The following is a 15,632-nucleotide window of genomic DNA, read 5'->3' as shown; positions in this document are numbered from 1 at the left end:
TCATGATCCCATAGTCCTGGATTGAGCCCTGCATGGTCCTGGGTGCTTCCATGCTCAGCAGAAAGCCTCCTTCTCCTTTTCCCACTCCCCCTGCTTGTGCTCCCTCTCTTGCTGTCTCTCTCCTCTCTCTGTCAAATAAATTAATAAAATCTTTGGGAAAAAAAATCCATATTTTTTTGGAAAGGTTTTATTTATTTATTTAAGAAAGCATGAGCCTGAGTGGAGGGAGAGGCAGAGGAAGAGGGAGAAGCACACTCCCCATTGAGCAGGGACCGGAAGCTGGGCTCAATCCCAGGACCCTGAGATCATGACTGAGCCAAAGGCGGACACTGAAATGATTGAGCCCACCCAGGTGCCCCCATTTAAATTTTCCTGTATATCAAATGTTCATACTTTTTTATATCTCAATAGATTCCATGGTTTAGATTTACCTAAACCATTTACCTTTACCTTTAACATTTACCTTTATATTTACCTTTAACCATTTACCTGTTGGAGGACATATTGGTTGTTTCCAGAATTTTGCTATTACAATGAAAGCTGCTGTAAACATTCCTGCACATGTTTTGTGTAGATAAAAGTTTTTATTCCTCTGGGATGCATGCCCAGGAGTACAATTACTGGGTCATATTTTAGTTGCATACTTAGGTTTTTTAAGAAATCATTGAACCGTTTTCCAGAATGGCTGTGCATTTACATTCCCACCAACAATGTATGAGAGATCTAGTTTTCCACACCTTCACCACCATTTGAATTGTCACTAGTTTTTCTTTTCACTGCTCTAATAGGTGTGGTCTTAATTTTCATTTCCCTAATGATTTGTGATAGTAAACATCTTTTCATGTGCTTATTTGCCATCTGTATGTTCTCCTTGGTGAGTTGTCTCTTCGTGTTCTTAGCCAATTTTCTTTCCTTTTTTAGAAAGATTTTATTTATTCATTGGAGAGAGAGAGCGCGCACTAGCACACAAGCAGGGGGAGAGGCAGAGGGAGAGGGAGAGACAGACTCCCCACTGAGCGGGGAGCCTGATGTGGGGCTCGATCCCAGGACCTGGAGATCATGACCTGAGCCAAAGGCAGCCGCTCAACCATCTGAGCCACCCATGCGCCCCTGAGCCAATTTTCTAATTGGATTAATTTTTTATTTTACCTATATTTTAGGTATATATACCTAAAATATAAATACCTATATTTAAAATACCTATATATAAAATATATATACCTATATTTTAGGTAAGAATTCTTTGTCAGATGTGATTTGCTAATGTTTCCTCCCAGTCTATACCTTGTCCTTTCATCTTCTTTACAGGCTCTTTCACAGACTAGAAGTTGTTAATATTGATGAAATCCAATTCAGCAACTTTTTTCTTTTATACGTTATGTTTTTGTTGTCATGTCTATGAACTCTTCATCAAGTCCTGGGTTGTAAAGTTTTTTTCTCCTATGTTTTCTTGTTAAAATTTTACAGTTTAATATCTTATGTTTAAATCTATGAACCATTTTGAATTAATTTTTGTGTATGAGATGACTTTTAGGTGGAGGTTCATATACATATACATATATATATATATATATATATTTTTTTTTTTTTTTGGTCAATGGATATCTAAATGCTCCAGCACCTTTATTGAAAAACTATCCTTATTTCATTAGATCGCTTTCTTACCTTTGTTAAAAATGATTTTACCATACTTGTGTGAGCGTGTCTATTTTGTTCAATTGATCATTGTGTCTTTCTGTCTGAGCCATGGTTTTGTTACTTAAGTACTACACACTGTCTTGATTATTAAATCTCTATAATAAATTGTAAAACAAAATAGAATGATTCCTTCTGCTTTATTCTTGTTTTTCTAGATATTCTAGTTCCTTGCTTTTCCTTAATAATTTTAGAATAAGCTTGTCTATATCTATTAAAAAATCTTCCTGGGATTATAATAGGAATTTTTTTTTTTTTTTTTGAGAGCGAGAAAGGGAGAACATGTGGGGGAGGGGCTGAGGGAGAAAAAGATTTTTTGTAACTTTGTTATGTTATTATTTATTTATTTAAAAGTTTTTTTCATTTATTTGACAGAGGGAGAGAGGGAGGGAGCACAAGCAGAGGGAACAGCAGGTGGAGGGAAAGGGAGAAGCAGGCTTCCTATGGAGTAGGGAACCCCACATAGGGCTTGATCTCAGGTCTCTGGGATCATGACCTGAGCTGAAGGCAGACGCTTAACCAACTGAGCCACCCAGGTGCCCCTCTTTTTTTTTTTTTTTTAATCTTATTTATTTATTAGAGACAGCATGAGTGGGGGGAAGGGTCACAGGAGAGGGAGAAGCAGACTAGCTGCTGAGCATGGGGCCCAACCGGGCACTTGTGGCCGTTGTGAGGCTGGATCCCAAGACTCAGATCAGGACCTGAGACGAAAGCAGATACTTAACTGATTGAGCCACCTAGGTGCCCTGGGAGAGAGAAATCTCTCTCTCCTTTTTAAGATTTAATTTATTTATTTGAGAGAGAGAGAACATGAGAGGAGAGAGGTCAGCAGAAGAAGCACACTCCCTGCCTAGCAGGGAGCCGGATGCGGGACTGAATCCTGGGACTACAGGATCATGACCCGAGCCTAAGGCAGTCGCTTAACCAACTGATCCACCCAGGTGTCCTGGGAGAGAGAAATCTTAAGAGGTTGGCTCCATGCCAAGTACAGAGCCCATGCAGAGCCTGATCTCACAACCTTGAGATCTGAGCCAAAATCAAGAGTTGGATGCTTAACTCCAGGCACCCCAGATAGGAATTGTTTTAAACCTATATATCAATTTGGGGAGAACTAATGTCTTTACTAGGTTGAGTCTTCTGATCCATAAACACAGTAAGTCTGTTTGCTAATTTAAATAATCTTTAATTTCTTTCACTAGCATTTTATAGTTGTTAGCCTTCAATCCCCATATATGATTTGCTAGATTTACAATTAAGTATTTAATTTTTTTGTATAGAATTGATTTTTGTATGTTCATTTTGAATTTTGAAAGCTCTCTGACCTCATTTATTAGTTTTAGGAGAGTATTTTGTTTTTGTTTTTGCCTGTGGGATTTTTGGTAATTTCTTGGGATTTTCAACATTATCATGTAATTTGAAAATGGGAACAAAAACAGTTTATATAATTTTAGTTCTTTTAAATTTTCAAAAAGATTTGTTATTTATCTATTTGATTGAGAAAGAAAGAGAGGGGGGGGCATAAGTGGGAGGCAGAGGCAGAGGAAGAGGGAGAAGCAGACTCCCCACTGAGCAAGGTGCCCAACGCAGGACCCAGAGATCACAACCAGAGCCAAAGGCAGGCACTTAACTGAGTGAGCCACGCAGGTGCCCCATAGTTCTTTTAAATTTTTTGAGGATTGTTTTATGGCCCTGGATATGGTCTAATCATGTGTTGTTGTTTTTTTTTAAGATTTTATTTATTTTTTTAACAGACAGAGATCACAACTAGGCAGAGAGGCAGGCAGAGAGAGAGGGCGGAAGCAGCCTCCCTGCTGAGCAGAGAGCCTGATTCAGGGCTTGATCCCAGGACCCTGAGATCATGACCTGAGCCGACGGCAGAGGCATAACCCACTGAGCCACCAGGTGCCCCAATCATGTGCTTTTAAAAAAGTATTTTATTTATTTATTAGAGAGAGCATGCACAGGACAGAGAGAGCACAAGCAGGAGCGTAGAAGGGGAAGGAGAAGAATGCTCCCCTTTGAGCAGGGAGCTGGATGCAGGACTTGATCCTAGGACCCTGGGATCATGAGTTAAGCCTAAGACAGACATCCAGCTGACTGAGCCACCCAGGTGCTCTATTCATGTATTTGTAATGACTGTATATTCTGCAATTTTTTCAAGATTTTCTTATTTTAAGTGAACTCTGTACCAATGTGGGGCTCAAATTTACAATTCGATCAAGAGTTGCATGCTCCACCAGCAGAGCCAGCTAGGTGCCCCTTTTTTGCTTTGTTGAGTAGAATTCAATAAATGTCAATTTATTATCCTATCCTATTGGTTGATATCGTTGAGTTCTTATATATACTCCACTATTTTCTATTTATTTGTACTATCAATAATTAACAGAAAGATACTAAAGTCTCCAACTATAGTTGTAGATTTATCTATTTCTCCTTTCAGTTCTATCAGTTTCTGCTTTATGTATTTTGTAGCTCTGTTGTTTGGTATATATACATTGAGAATTGCTATGTTTTTGCTGTATTTTCTTTGTCAACTTTTATCATTATTTATTGTTCCTCTTTATTTCTGGTAATTCTTTTTTGCTCAGAAGTCTACTTTATCTGATATTAATATAGCTATTCCTACTTTTTTCTGATAACTGTTTTCACAGTATAACTTTTGCCAGACTTTTACTAACATGTTTTATATCCGAGGTGGATTTCTTGTAGATAGCAGATAGTTGGGTTTTCTTTTCTTTTTTTTTTTTAAGATGTTATTTATTTATCTGACAGAGAGAAAGAGTAAGCATGCACAAGCAGGGGGAGTGGGAGAGGGAGAGGGAGAAGCAGACTCCCACTGAGCAGGGAGCTGGACTTGGAGTTCAATCCCATGATCCTGGGATCATGCCCTGAGCCGAAGGCAGACGCTTACCAACTAAGCCACCTGGGAACCCTAGTTGTTTTTGTTTTGTTTTGTTTTTAAGGTTAAAGCTTTTAAAGATTTAACTATTTTTTAAGATTTTTTTTATTTCTTATTTTTAATAATCTCTACACCCAACATGGAGCTTGAACTCATGACCTCCAGATCAAGAGTCACATGCTCTGCTAACTGAATCAGCCAGGTGCCACAGTTGGGTCATATTTTCAATCCATGATGCCAATCTCTGTCTTTTGGTGTATTTAGAACACTTACATTTAATGTAATCTTCAGTATTTTAGAGCTTAATTCTAGTATTTTTTGTTTCCTTTTTCCTACCTTCCTGAAGGTTATTGAACCTTTATTAAAATTCCATCTTGATTTATCCATATTGTTTTTTAGTATATTTCTTCATATAAATTTTTCAGTTGTTGCTGTAGGCATTATATTATACATACATAATTTATGATAGCCTACTTCTGTTGATATTTTACTAGTTTCAGTGAAGTATAGAAACCTTAACTCTTAGTCCTTTTACTCTCACTATTTATAAGATGGCTGTCTTAAATATTTCCTTTATACACACCAAGAACCACATCAGAATGTATAACTTTGCTTCAACCATCAAACATAATTTAGAAATACTCAAGAGGAGAAGTTAAGTCTTTGTGTTTATCTATAGTTTTACACTTTCCATTGTTCTTTCTTCTGATGTTTCAAGTGTCCTTCTTTTATCATGGATGTAAGACCACAGTTTTGTCCTCGGTGTTTGGTTAGAGTAGGGTAATAATTATCTAAACTTTTCTGTCTTGATAGGCTGCCCCCTTCCTGGTTCATTGGCTATAGAGGGCAGTCTCTTTTTTTATAGCTTTTTTTTTGTGTCTGTTGAAATTTCTAGTTGCTGGCTTTTCCAGCTCCTATTTCAAGATGTATGAAGCAAAAAGAAAACCTAGCAGATAATTCACCACTGTGTCATTCCTTGGGTCCCAAAGTCTCTAGCCAGTTTGTAATCTCTTCACCTTTCAGAGACCTCTTATGTTTGTTTTCTTTACAATGACCTGTGGGCCTATTTTTCTACTTTCCCTTTACCACCAAGTTTGTGGGCAGAAAAAATGTTTATTAAAAATAGTTTGCCTCTGCTTCATCACTCACAACTTAACCTTCATCTCTAGTGGAATTGAACTTGTTTATATTCATGACTGTCTACTAAGGATACAGGGCCTGACACAAAGCAGGCTTTGGTAAATATTTTCTTTCACTACATTATCCTTCTTTATTTTCTCAATGAACCACTCCCGTATAGAAACTTCATTAGCTCATGCATAAATGAAAATATTGGTTTATGTTTTATGCTTTTCTCCCTGTGCCTTTCTTTATACCATTATCTTCCTCAGAAATGCCCTTCAATCATTCTCTGCTTATTATTATTTTTTTCTTCTCTTAAAAGTCCGGATCTACTTTCTCCTCTTAGGTCTCTTTCTGACCTCATCATCCTATTCTAAAATCCTATATATACTACTCTCTATAGTACTTATTTTTTTAAATTAACATATTGTCTCAGTTTAAAATGCTTTCAGCTTTAATTAACAGTAGACTCTGTTGTAGAGGCTTATGCAAAATAAATTAAGAGATAGATGCTGGCATTGTAACTTATTACTCCTGGCCAATGTCTCTTCAATTCACTTGACCTTTTTCTCATACTGGCTCATCTACTTGTAAGCAGATGACTACTCTTCTGGGAACTGAATTTTAGGTAGGAAAAAAGGGCATAGAATGAAGGGTTAGGCTTAGCAGGTCCACCTCATTTTATTTAGGAAACAAAAGTTCTGGGGTACCTAGGTGCCTCAGTTAGTTAAGCATCTGCCTTCAGCTAAGGTCATGATCCCAAGGCCCTGGGATCAAGCCTGAGGCAGGCTCCCTGCTCAGTGGGGAGCCTGTTTCTCCTTCTCCCTCTGCTCCTCCCCACCCCACTTCTACCCTCTCAAATAAATAAATAAAATCTTAAAAAGAAAAAAAAACACAAAAAGTTCTTCCAAAAGTCACATTGAGCAGACTTCTCATTTTATCTCATTGGACAATATTCTGTTACATAGCCACTCATAGCTGGAAAGTACAAGTGAGGAAAATGTTGTCAATAGGAATTCAGTTAGCCAAACAATGGTATCTGCCACATGGATCCATATATATCTATATAATACATTTAGGCAAATCTCTCTTCCTAATTAGCCTAGAAGATCTTTGAGATCAGAGATCCAGTTAGAATTAGTCATTTCGTACTTCACACTGGATGAATGTAAGGTCCCCCTAATTTCATATATTTCTACTACAAACAACAAAGAAAGCTCTTCAATGGGGACTTTAACCCTAGCACAATTATTTGAGAATTATTGAGCCAGCACAGTTTCTTCTGAAATTAACAACTCTTTTAGTCAAGGAGGCAGAACCACTATGAGTTGTGGGAGAAAAGTTTCTTTTTTCTTTTTCTTTTCTCCAGGAAGTAGAATTTTTACAATGGGGCAGGAACTAGAGAAGAAAAGATCCAAGAAACACATTAGAATATGAGAGAGGTAGGAACTAAGGAGTCAATCTAAGAAATCAAACATGTCCAGCTGCCAAAATAGGACTGACTGGGAAGGCTTATGGGAAGATCTCTAGGAAGGTGTGCCTCCATTCAGCTACCAACCCTGAAGATCAGCTGCCAAACATCTGGTTTAGGCCACTGTTGGTCAACGGGGTCAAAAGTTGGGAAGAAGAGCCAGGTATGGATTGGAGGACAATAAAGACAAGCTGAAACCTGCTGGTCCCCTACATCTGTCTCTTCCAGCATCTAACCACAAGGACCTGTGGAGTAATGGCTGCTGCTTCATTTCCACCTTCCAGATCTCTCTGAAATTCTTTTGACCAACTCTAATTTGGAATCTTTCAGGGAAGAGGATTTTGGGAAATGTGATCCAGCTTATTTAAATTAGCATGGAACAAACCATCACACTAAGTAAACCAGACAAATGGAAGCTGAATCTCATCACTTAGGGATTCAAAATGATTGAAATGCCTGGAGGGTTAGGACTATGTCTTAGTCCATTTCTTCTGTCCCTTTTGTCCTAGCCAAGAATTTAATTCTTAAATCATATATGTTGTCCTCATTGATCTTACTGTGCAAGCTCGTTTTTTCCACTGCCCTGGTACCTACCTCCTAGAAGGAAAAAATGAGTCCCTTCTTTGGATTTAGGCTATCACATGTTGCCCAGAGTCTTGTCTTTTGACTTTGTTTTGGTTCTTATATTTCTGTTGGCTTCCTCTCCTTTTCTGTTTACAATGCTTGCATGTTCTCTAGTATATCTAGCTGCTTCTCTCCTGACTAAACATGTTTATGAACCATTACTTGTAGGAAGTAATTTATCCTTGCGTGATGTAGTTCTCCCTTTTTTGTTTTAACTAACCAATATATATTCAACTGCAGATATTTATTAAATGTCTCAGATACTATCTTACTCTCCCTAGGAGTGCAAAGAACAAAAATATCTATATAACAAGAGAAAGAGGAAAATATACCAACGTAAAGCAACAAACAAATAGCTCTCAAAGTTCAGAGAACGAAGTCAAATTCCATCCTCCTATGTTTACTTTTTTCCAATCAAGGAACTTTGTGTAAGATCTCTAAATCTTCATAATATTGCAGTATTTCTATTATAAGTTAGCTATGAATAGTAGAATCAAATTAAATACACAGAATTTAAACAATATAAAATAAAACAGTATTGAAAAAATCTATGTAAAAATGTTTGTAAAGGAAGATGTCATAATTTTAAACTACATAAAAATTGAAGAAACACTGATTGTGAAAATATAAATACAGAACAAGGAAAACTAAGCTATAATTTTCTTCCATTATTTGGAAATTGTTTTCCTTTTTTGCATGGTTTCAGTGACATGGATTTCTGGGGTTCAGAATGATTTAGTGTTGCATACATTCACTCAAGCTTAGTTTTCACATCATAAAATTTGTCACTTAATGGCACTAGTAAGCAATACACTGGTAGTGTCTTGGGACATTTAATCCACATGCAACAGCATCACCAGTGAAAGTCAGAATGGTTTTTTGTAGACAGTGCAGATGTAGAAAGTGTTGCCTTTTTTCTTTCCTAAAGATTGTATTTATTTATTTGACAAAGAGAGACATAGAGAGAGGGCGAACACCAGCTGGGGAAGTGGGAGAGGGAGAAGCAGGCTTCCTGCACAGCAGGGAGCCTGACACTTCGTTCAATCCCAGGACCTGGGGATCATGACCTGATCTGGAGGCAGACGCTCAATGATTGAGCCACCCAGGCGCCCCCCATTTTAACAATTTTTAAGTGTGCAGTTTAGTGGGATTCAGTAAATTTACATTTGCATTGTGTTGCAACCATCACTGCCATCTCCAGAACACTTTCCTGATCGTAACATGAACACTTCTTGTCCTAATTTACTTGCAGGAGAGTAGGGTCATTGGAATAGAGAGACACCTCACAATTCTATGTGTGAGTCATGTCCCTGATGGAAAGAGAGAATGAACAGTAACATTGGGACCTTGGTTGGTGGTCTTCCCCCAGAAGTCATGAAGAGATATATAGAGAGAACAACTCAGATAATGTACATGGCTTTTTGCTAAAGAATCATGTCTTTGATTCCCTAAGGTGTAACTCTTGGGTTTATTGTGCTGGGTTGAATCTCGAGGGATCTTTCAGTATTTTTTTTTAAATCCCTATAGCCTTAAGCCTCATTACAAACAGACTAAACTTGGCCATTCCTAAGGGCCATGAAAATTTTTCTCTACAGTTGAGAAGAGGCTCAGAAAGATAAAGCCAAGAAAAAGTGTTAAGGAAAATCAAGCATTTTTCCTGAAGGCTTAGAGCAACAGTTCTGGACCTCTATACCCTCCCAGTCATCTTAATCTTGGGCCCCACTCTGAATTCTCCTTGGTCTTCTAGACAGGAAAGAAGGATGGAAGGATGAGACTCAAGGCCTTCTTCCTACACCAGCTACATAAAAGAGGACAGGATTAAACAATCCAAACAAATAGTACATTTGAAGTGAAGAAAATTGCAAAACCAAAACAAAGACTGAAAATTCCAGAGTGAATAAAGCAATAAAAAAAGTTATCCCAAAGATTCCAAAATGATGATGATAATAATAATTTAAAAATTATTGAGTGTTTACTATGTCGTCACAAAAATCCTATGAGAAATGTACAATTTTTTCCCCACTTTTTATGAGGGAACTGAGGCACAGAGAGGATAATAGGCTTTATTTAACTCATTCATTCCACTAATACTTAATCTGTTTGGTAAGAGGTGTTAAGGATACAGCACTACACATATTCTATATTGGCCATTCATGCCCTCATGAAATTTACAATCAAATAGAGGAGATAAAAGAACAAACAAAAATAAAAGCAGGCAAATGAATAAATTTCAGATCAAATCAGGTGGTATGAAGAGAACATATGAAAAGGAAGGTGAGTTTGGTCCTAATTTAGGCAAGGTAATCAGGGATGGTTTTCTGTAGAGATAGGGTCTAAACTGTTCCTCAAAGGAGGAGAAAGAGCTACTCACTCCAGGGGTGAAGGCAGAGTTCCAGGCAAGATGAGCAGCATGTGTGAAGAGCTTGGTATATTCTTGAAACGGAAATAAAACCTGTCGGGCTGGAGTGTATAGAGACGGCGGCGGGGCGGGGGGGGGGGGGGGGGGGGGGGGAAACAAAGCCTTAGCTGATGCTGAAAGATTCCGGATCATGCAGGGCCTGTAGGCCACAAAAAAAGTTTTTGACTGTACTCTCTCTTTTTTATGTATACTCGTATGTTAACTGTCATTAGCTCCTGGTAGTGGGGTTATAGTTGCTTTTTAAACTATTTTTCTTTTTTTTAAACCTGTATTTTTGAAGTTTTAAGACAAAGCATACATCATTTGTGTAAAAACAAATACAGATCCTTTTTCTTTTAAAAGTGGATGTGATATGATTCCATTTATGTGAAATGTCAGTAAATGGCAAATCTATGGAAATACAGAGCAGATCGGATTGTGATGATGGTTGCCCAACTTTATAAATTTACAGAGAAACCGATTTAATTGTAAGGACCAATGGACCAATCTGATGGCATGTAAAACAAATCTCAATAAGTCTGCTTTTAAAAATGGAAGTAAATACAAATTTGGGATGATGTCTAAAACCAGAGACAAAATAAAAATAAGATAAGATAAGATAAGATAAAATAAAATAAAATAAGATAAAATAAAGAGACAACATGAACTACATATAGAAGGTGAAAGAAAGGTCTGGCTGCTCTGGGGCCTGTAAAGGACCTTAAAACTTTGCCCAAATCTGCACCCTTTTGTAGAACTACCTGTGTGCTCCCTCTAAGTGCTCTTATAGCTTGCTTTGACACTTACTCTTTTTTTTGGAAGATTTTATTTATTTGTTTGTCAGAGAGAGAAAGGAAAGGAAGAGAGGGCACAAGCAGGGGAGCAACAGGAAGTAGGAGAAGCAGATTCCCCATGGAGCAGGGAACAGGATGCGGGACTCCACCTCAGGACCCTGGGATCATGATGTGAGCCAAAGGCAGATGCTCAACCAACTGAGCCACCCAGGGAACTCGGACACTTGTTCTTAATTGTATCGGAGTTACAATGAGAAGTGGGCTGGGGTATGGGCAGAATTTAAGAATAACACACATGATTTTGGAAGGTTTTTTTTTCCCCCCTCAGAGTTTGGGGGATTTTTTCTGGTTATTTATTGCTGTGTAACAGACAACTTCAGAAGTTAGGGGTTTCAAAAAACAACTATGTTGCTATTTCTCCTAATTACGTCAAAAACTTTGAACAGGCCACAGAGGGAATACTTCATAAGGGCTCCATGTGGTGTCTGCAGGGGCTGAGCCATCCAAGATGGCTTCTTCTCTTACTTGTCTTGTGCCCTGGTTAGAGCAACTCAAAGAGCTGGAGGCTGGCTGGAAGGATTCAATGTGGGTCATATGTCTGTGGCCTTGGTTCTCCCATTTGGCTGGGTTCCTCCTCAGGTCTTCCCTATTTGGTCCTGTGCCTCCATTCCTCCATGTAGTTTCTGCAACTGGTTTCTCCCCAGGGTTACTGGACTTCTTAGAGTCAGGGGGTTTCTCCAGAGTGAACAGCGAATTGTGCCAGGTCTTCCTGAAGCTCTAGGACCGGAGCTGTGCAGTATCACTTCACTGATCTTATTAGTTAAAACAAGTACCAGAGCCACTCCAGTTCTAAGGGATGTGGTATCCACAAGAGCTGGACAACCAAGATCCGCATACATTTCTTTACAGGCCACAAGGTTACTGTCTCTTACACTCAGTGTAAAGCTTTTTCCTTCAGCCCTTCTGGTTACTCAGTAAGCTCTTCCATTAAATATAATAAATACCTTTCTGCTTTAAATATTTAGCTCAAGGTTCTAGTTGACTACAGGGGCACCTGGGTGGCTCATTCGGTTAAGCATCTGACCCTTTGATTTTGGCTCAGGTCATGATCTCAAGGGTTGTGGGATGGAGCCCAAGTTTAAGCTCTGCATTGGGCGGGAAATAGCTTGCAGAATCACTCCCTCTACCCACCCCCTCCACTGACGTGCACATGCATTCTAGCTCTCTCTCTCAAATAAATAAATCAATCTTTAAAAAAACAAAAGGAAGGGCATAAGGAATATAGTCATTGATATTGTAATAAAACTGTAATGTGACAGATGCTAGCTACACTCGTGGTGAGTGTAGCATAACGTAGAAACTTGTCGAATCATTATGTTGTATACCTGAAACTAATGTAATATTGTGTATCAACTAAAAAAATAATGCTACAATAACTTAAAAGAAATACAACATCTTTCACAAGAGAGGGAAGCTTTCTTGTTTAATTACTTGATAAAATTAATTTTATTAAAATTTTTTTTAAAGATTTAAAATTTTTATTAATTTTAATTTTTAAAAAAGATTTTACTTATTAGTATGGTAGAGAGAGAGACCAGGCACAAGCAGGGGGAAGTTTCCCAATCAGAGAGCCTGACACGGAGTTCGATCCCAAGACTCGATCTCAGGACTCCAGGATCATGACCTGAGTGGAAGACAAACTGAGCCACCTAGCTGCCCCAAAAGGTTTTTTTTTTTTTTTTCAAATTTCAAGTAATCTTTACACCCAGCATAGGGTTTGAATTTACAACCCTGAGCTCAAGAGTTACATGCTTTACCAATTGAGCCAGACTGGCACCCATTGATAAAATTAATTTTATTTGTTTAATTAATTAAATTTTTAAAAAGATTTTATTTTTAGGTACTCTATGCCCAAGGTGGGGCTTAAACCCACAATTCTGATGTCAAGAGTTACGTATACTACCAACTGAGCCAGCCAGGCACCCCTGATAAAATTAATTTCAAACATTTACAAGAATAATAAGCAACATTATTCAAAGTCCTTCCCCTTGAGGTTGTTTTCCAATACACATAGTGACTGTGATGTGGACTGATGGTCAATAAAAGATTTATACGTACAAGGGAAAAATAAATCCCAGAAACACAATGAGTCATGAGACAGACCAAAATGCAGATTTTCAAAAGAATAATAATCCATTTTGGACCCCATACTAACTCTAAGAACATTACAAAGGTTCAGATGTGGGGAATTCAAGGACAATTTTGAAGAGATTTCTTTAGAGAAAATTTATGATATATTTTGTGTCCCAGATCATCAAGCCACAGATGTAGAAATTTCCTCCCAACTCTCTAGTCAAGGACTTTAAGAAAACCCCTTGGAGTATTTGATATATATCTTCTGTGGTGGGGGTACATGGCGGGTAGGGCAGACTGGAGCCTCTCGGCTTGTGACCAAGAAGACTCATGCCGGGCTACTGGGTAGATCAATCAGTTAAGCATCTGCCTTTGGCTGGGGTCATGATCCTTGGGTCCTGGGCTCGAGTCCCATGTCGGGCTCCCTGCTCAGTGAGTTGCTTGCTTCTCCCTCTCCTTCTTCCTCTGGCACTACCCCATGCTTGTGTGTACTTGCTCTCTCTCTGAAATAAATAAATAAAATATATATTTAAAAAAAAGGAAGACTCATGCAAAAGGCAATGAATGTCCAAGAAAGAGACAATGTAGAGGACCATTGGAAAACCAGAAGTTGATGGAAAGCAGCAGACAGAAATTCTTTTACCCATGTCATAGGAGTAGTAGGTGGAGAATCCCAGCAAGGAGCCTCAGAAGAATCTACAAAAAAGTCTTCAACATGGAAGAAGACGGCTTTAACCATTTACTGGACCTTTGGACCCGGCAATTCCAATCCTACTTCCCATAATTAGTTTGACAGAAATGTATACATATATACATCAAAGACGTGCACAAGACGTTCATAGCAGTATTTTTCATATTAGCCCAAACTGAAAGCTTTCTCAATGTCTATCAACAGTGGAATGGATAAATAAATGTGATATATTCATACAATAGAGTATTATCCAGCAATAAATTAAAGAATGGCTTGCTGAATCATTGATCGCATAGATAAGTCTCACACACACGGAGTGAAAGAAACCAGATACAAAATAGTGCATTCTGTATATAATTCCATTTATGGAAAGGTAAAAAAAAATAGGCAAAACTAACCTATATTGATAGAGGTAAGCATAGTGATTAAGAGGTGGGGTAAGGGAGAGTTCTGCAGTCTGGTAATATAGAGTTTTTTGATCTGGGAAGCTAGTAACAAGGAAGTTCTCGTTTTGTAAAATTCCACTGAGGTATATGATGTGTAATATTTTAATTAAAAAAATTACAGCCACAAATTTCGTAGATCCAAATAATATGAGATCATCTTACGATAGAAGTTAAGTATTAATGGTCGGCTCCCTTTTCACCTCCTTCTTCTAAATAGTTAATGAGGAAAGAAGAAATTCACTATGTTTTTCTCTGTAAAAGCAAGCATCCCACCTGAAGCCAGGTCCTCCCTGTGTGTGGCTGGGGAAATCTTAACCTTTGCATGCAGATTAAAGGGTTAATATATATTAATTTATATATTGGACAAGATGTTCTAATTACTGTATTGAAAATAGATTTGCCTCTTATGATGATGTCTGGACTTCCAATTACCTAAGAGTGATCAGATAAGTCCAACTTGGGGCACCTGGGTGGCTCAATATCATAAAGCCTCTGCCTTGGCTCAGGTCATGGTCCCAGGGTCCTGGAATCGAGCCCCACATCAGGCTCTCTTCTCAGCAGGGAGCCTGGTTCCCTTCCTCTCTCTCTGCCTGCCTCTCTGCCTACTTGTGATCTCTGTCTGTCAAATAAATAAATAAAATCTTTAAAAAAAAAAGTCCAACTTGAGTTTCATTCAGGAGGATGGAGTAAAAGTTGCCCACTGAGTGTATTTTAACTGGACCATGAGCAACAACATATAGGGGTATTTTTACTATACTCCACAGTTTTGCTTGTTTTATATACCGCTGGTATATTAGTATATTAGTATGTAGTTCCGAAGCATGATGATTAGGTGTCCATGCTGTTGTGTAACTTTCGTCTCCCTCAAACCCTGTTGTGACATCAGCACATTACCTGTCTGACATAAAAAAAAACAAAAACAAAACAAAACAAAAAACCCACTTACATTGCTTGCTACCAATGCAAAAATAGGCTTTTGGTTTTAAAAAAATAGGAAATTAGTAAGAGAAAGATAATTTCTTAATGGAAAAATAATCTGTAATACATAATCAGTCAAAATTATGTTTAGGGGAGTAAATGTAAGAATTATTTCACATTAGGGGTGCCTGAGTGGCTCAGTCAATTAAGTGTCTGCCTTTGGCTGGGGTGGTGATCTCAGAGACCTGGGATCAAGCCCGGAATAGGGCTTCCTGCTTAGCGGGAAGCCTGCTTCTCCTGCCTCTCCCCTTGTTTGTGCTCTCCCTCTTTTTCTCTCTCAAATAAATAAAATCTTTAAAAAAAAAGAACTATTTCACATTAATGTCACAAATAAGATAAAAGTTGTTGCTCCTTTGATTCAGAAATTTTCTGAGAATTCTA

At 38.1% G+C, this 15,632-nt stretch overlaps 1 non-coding gene across 1 annotated transcript; it reads left to right on the top strand.

Moving 5' to 3' along the window:
- The first annotated feature begins 15,073 nt into the window (after nt 1–15,073).
- On the top strand, nt 15,074–15,177 carry LOC123953704. Its single transcript, XR_006820955.1, has one exon. It is a non-coding gene; the product is annotated as a small nucleolar RNA U13 (small nucleolar RNA).
- Nucleotides 15,178–15,632: the final 455 nt, after the last annotated feature.

The sequence above is a fragment of the Meles meles genome, chromosome 11 (genome assembly GCF_922984935.1).
Source record: "Meles meles chromosome 11, mMelMel3.1 paternal haplotype, whole genome shotgun sequence".
In the NCBI taxonomy this organism is placed as follows: Eukaryota; Metazoa; Chordata; class Mammalia; order Carnivora; family Mustelidae; genus Meles; species Meles meles.
The sequence above is the reverse complement of the archived record's forward strand: the minus strand, read 5'-3'. Positions and strand labels throughout refer to the sequence as shown.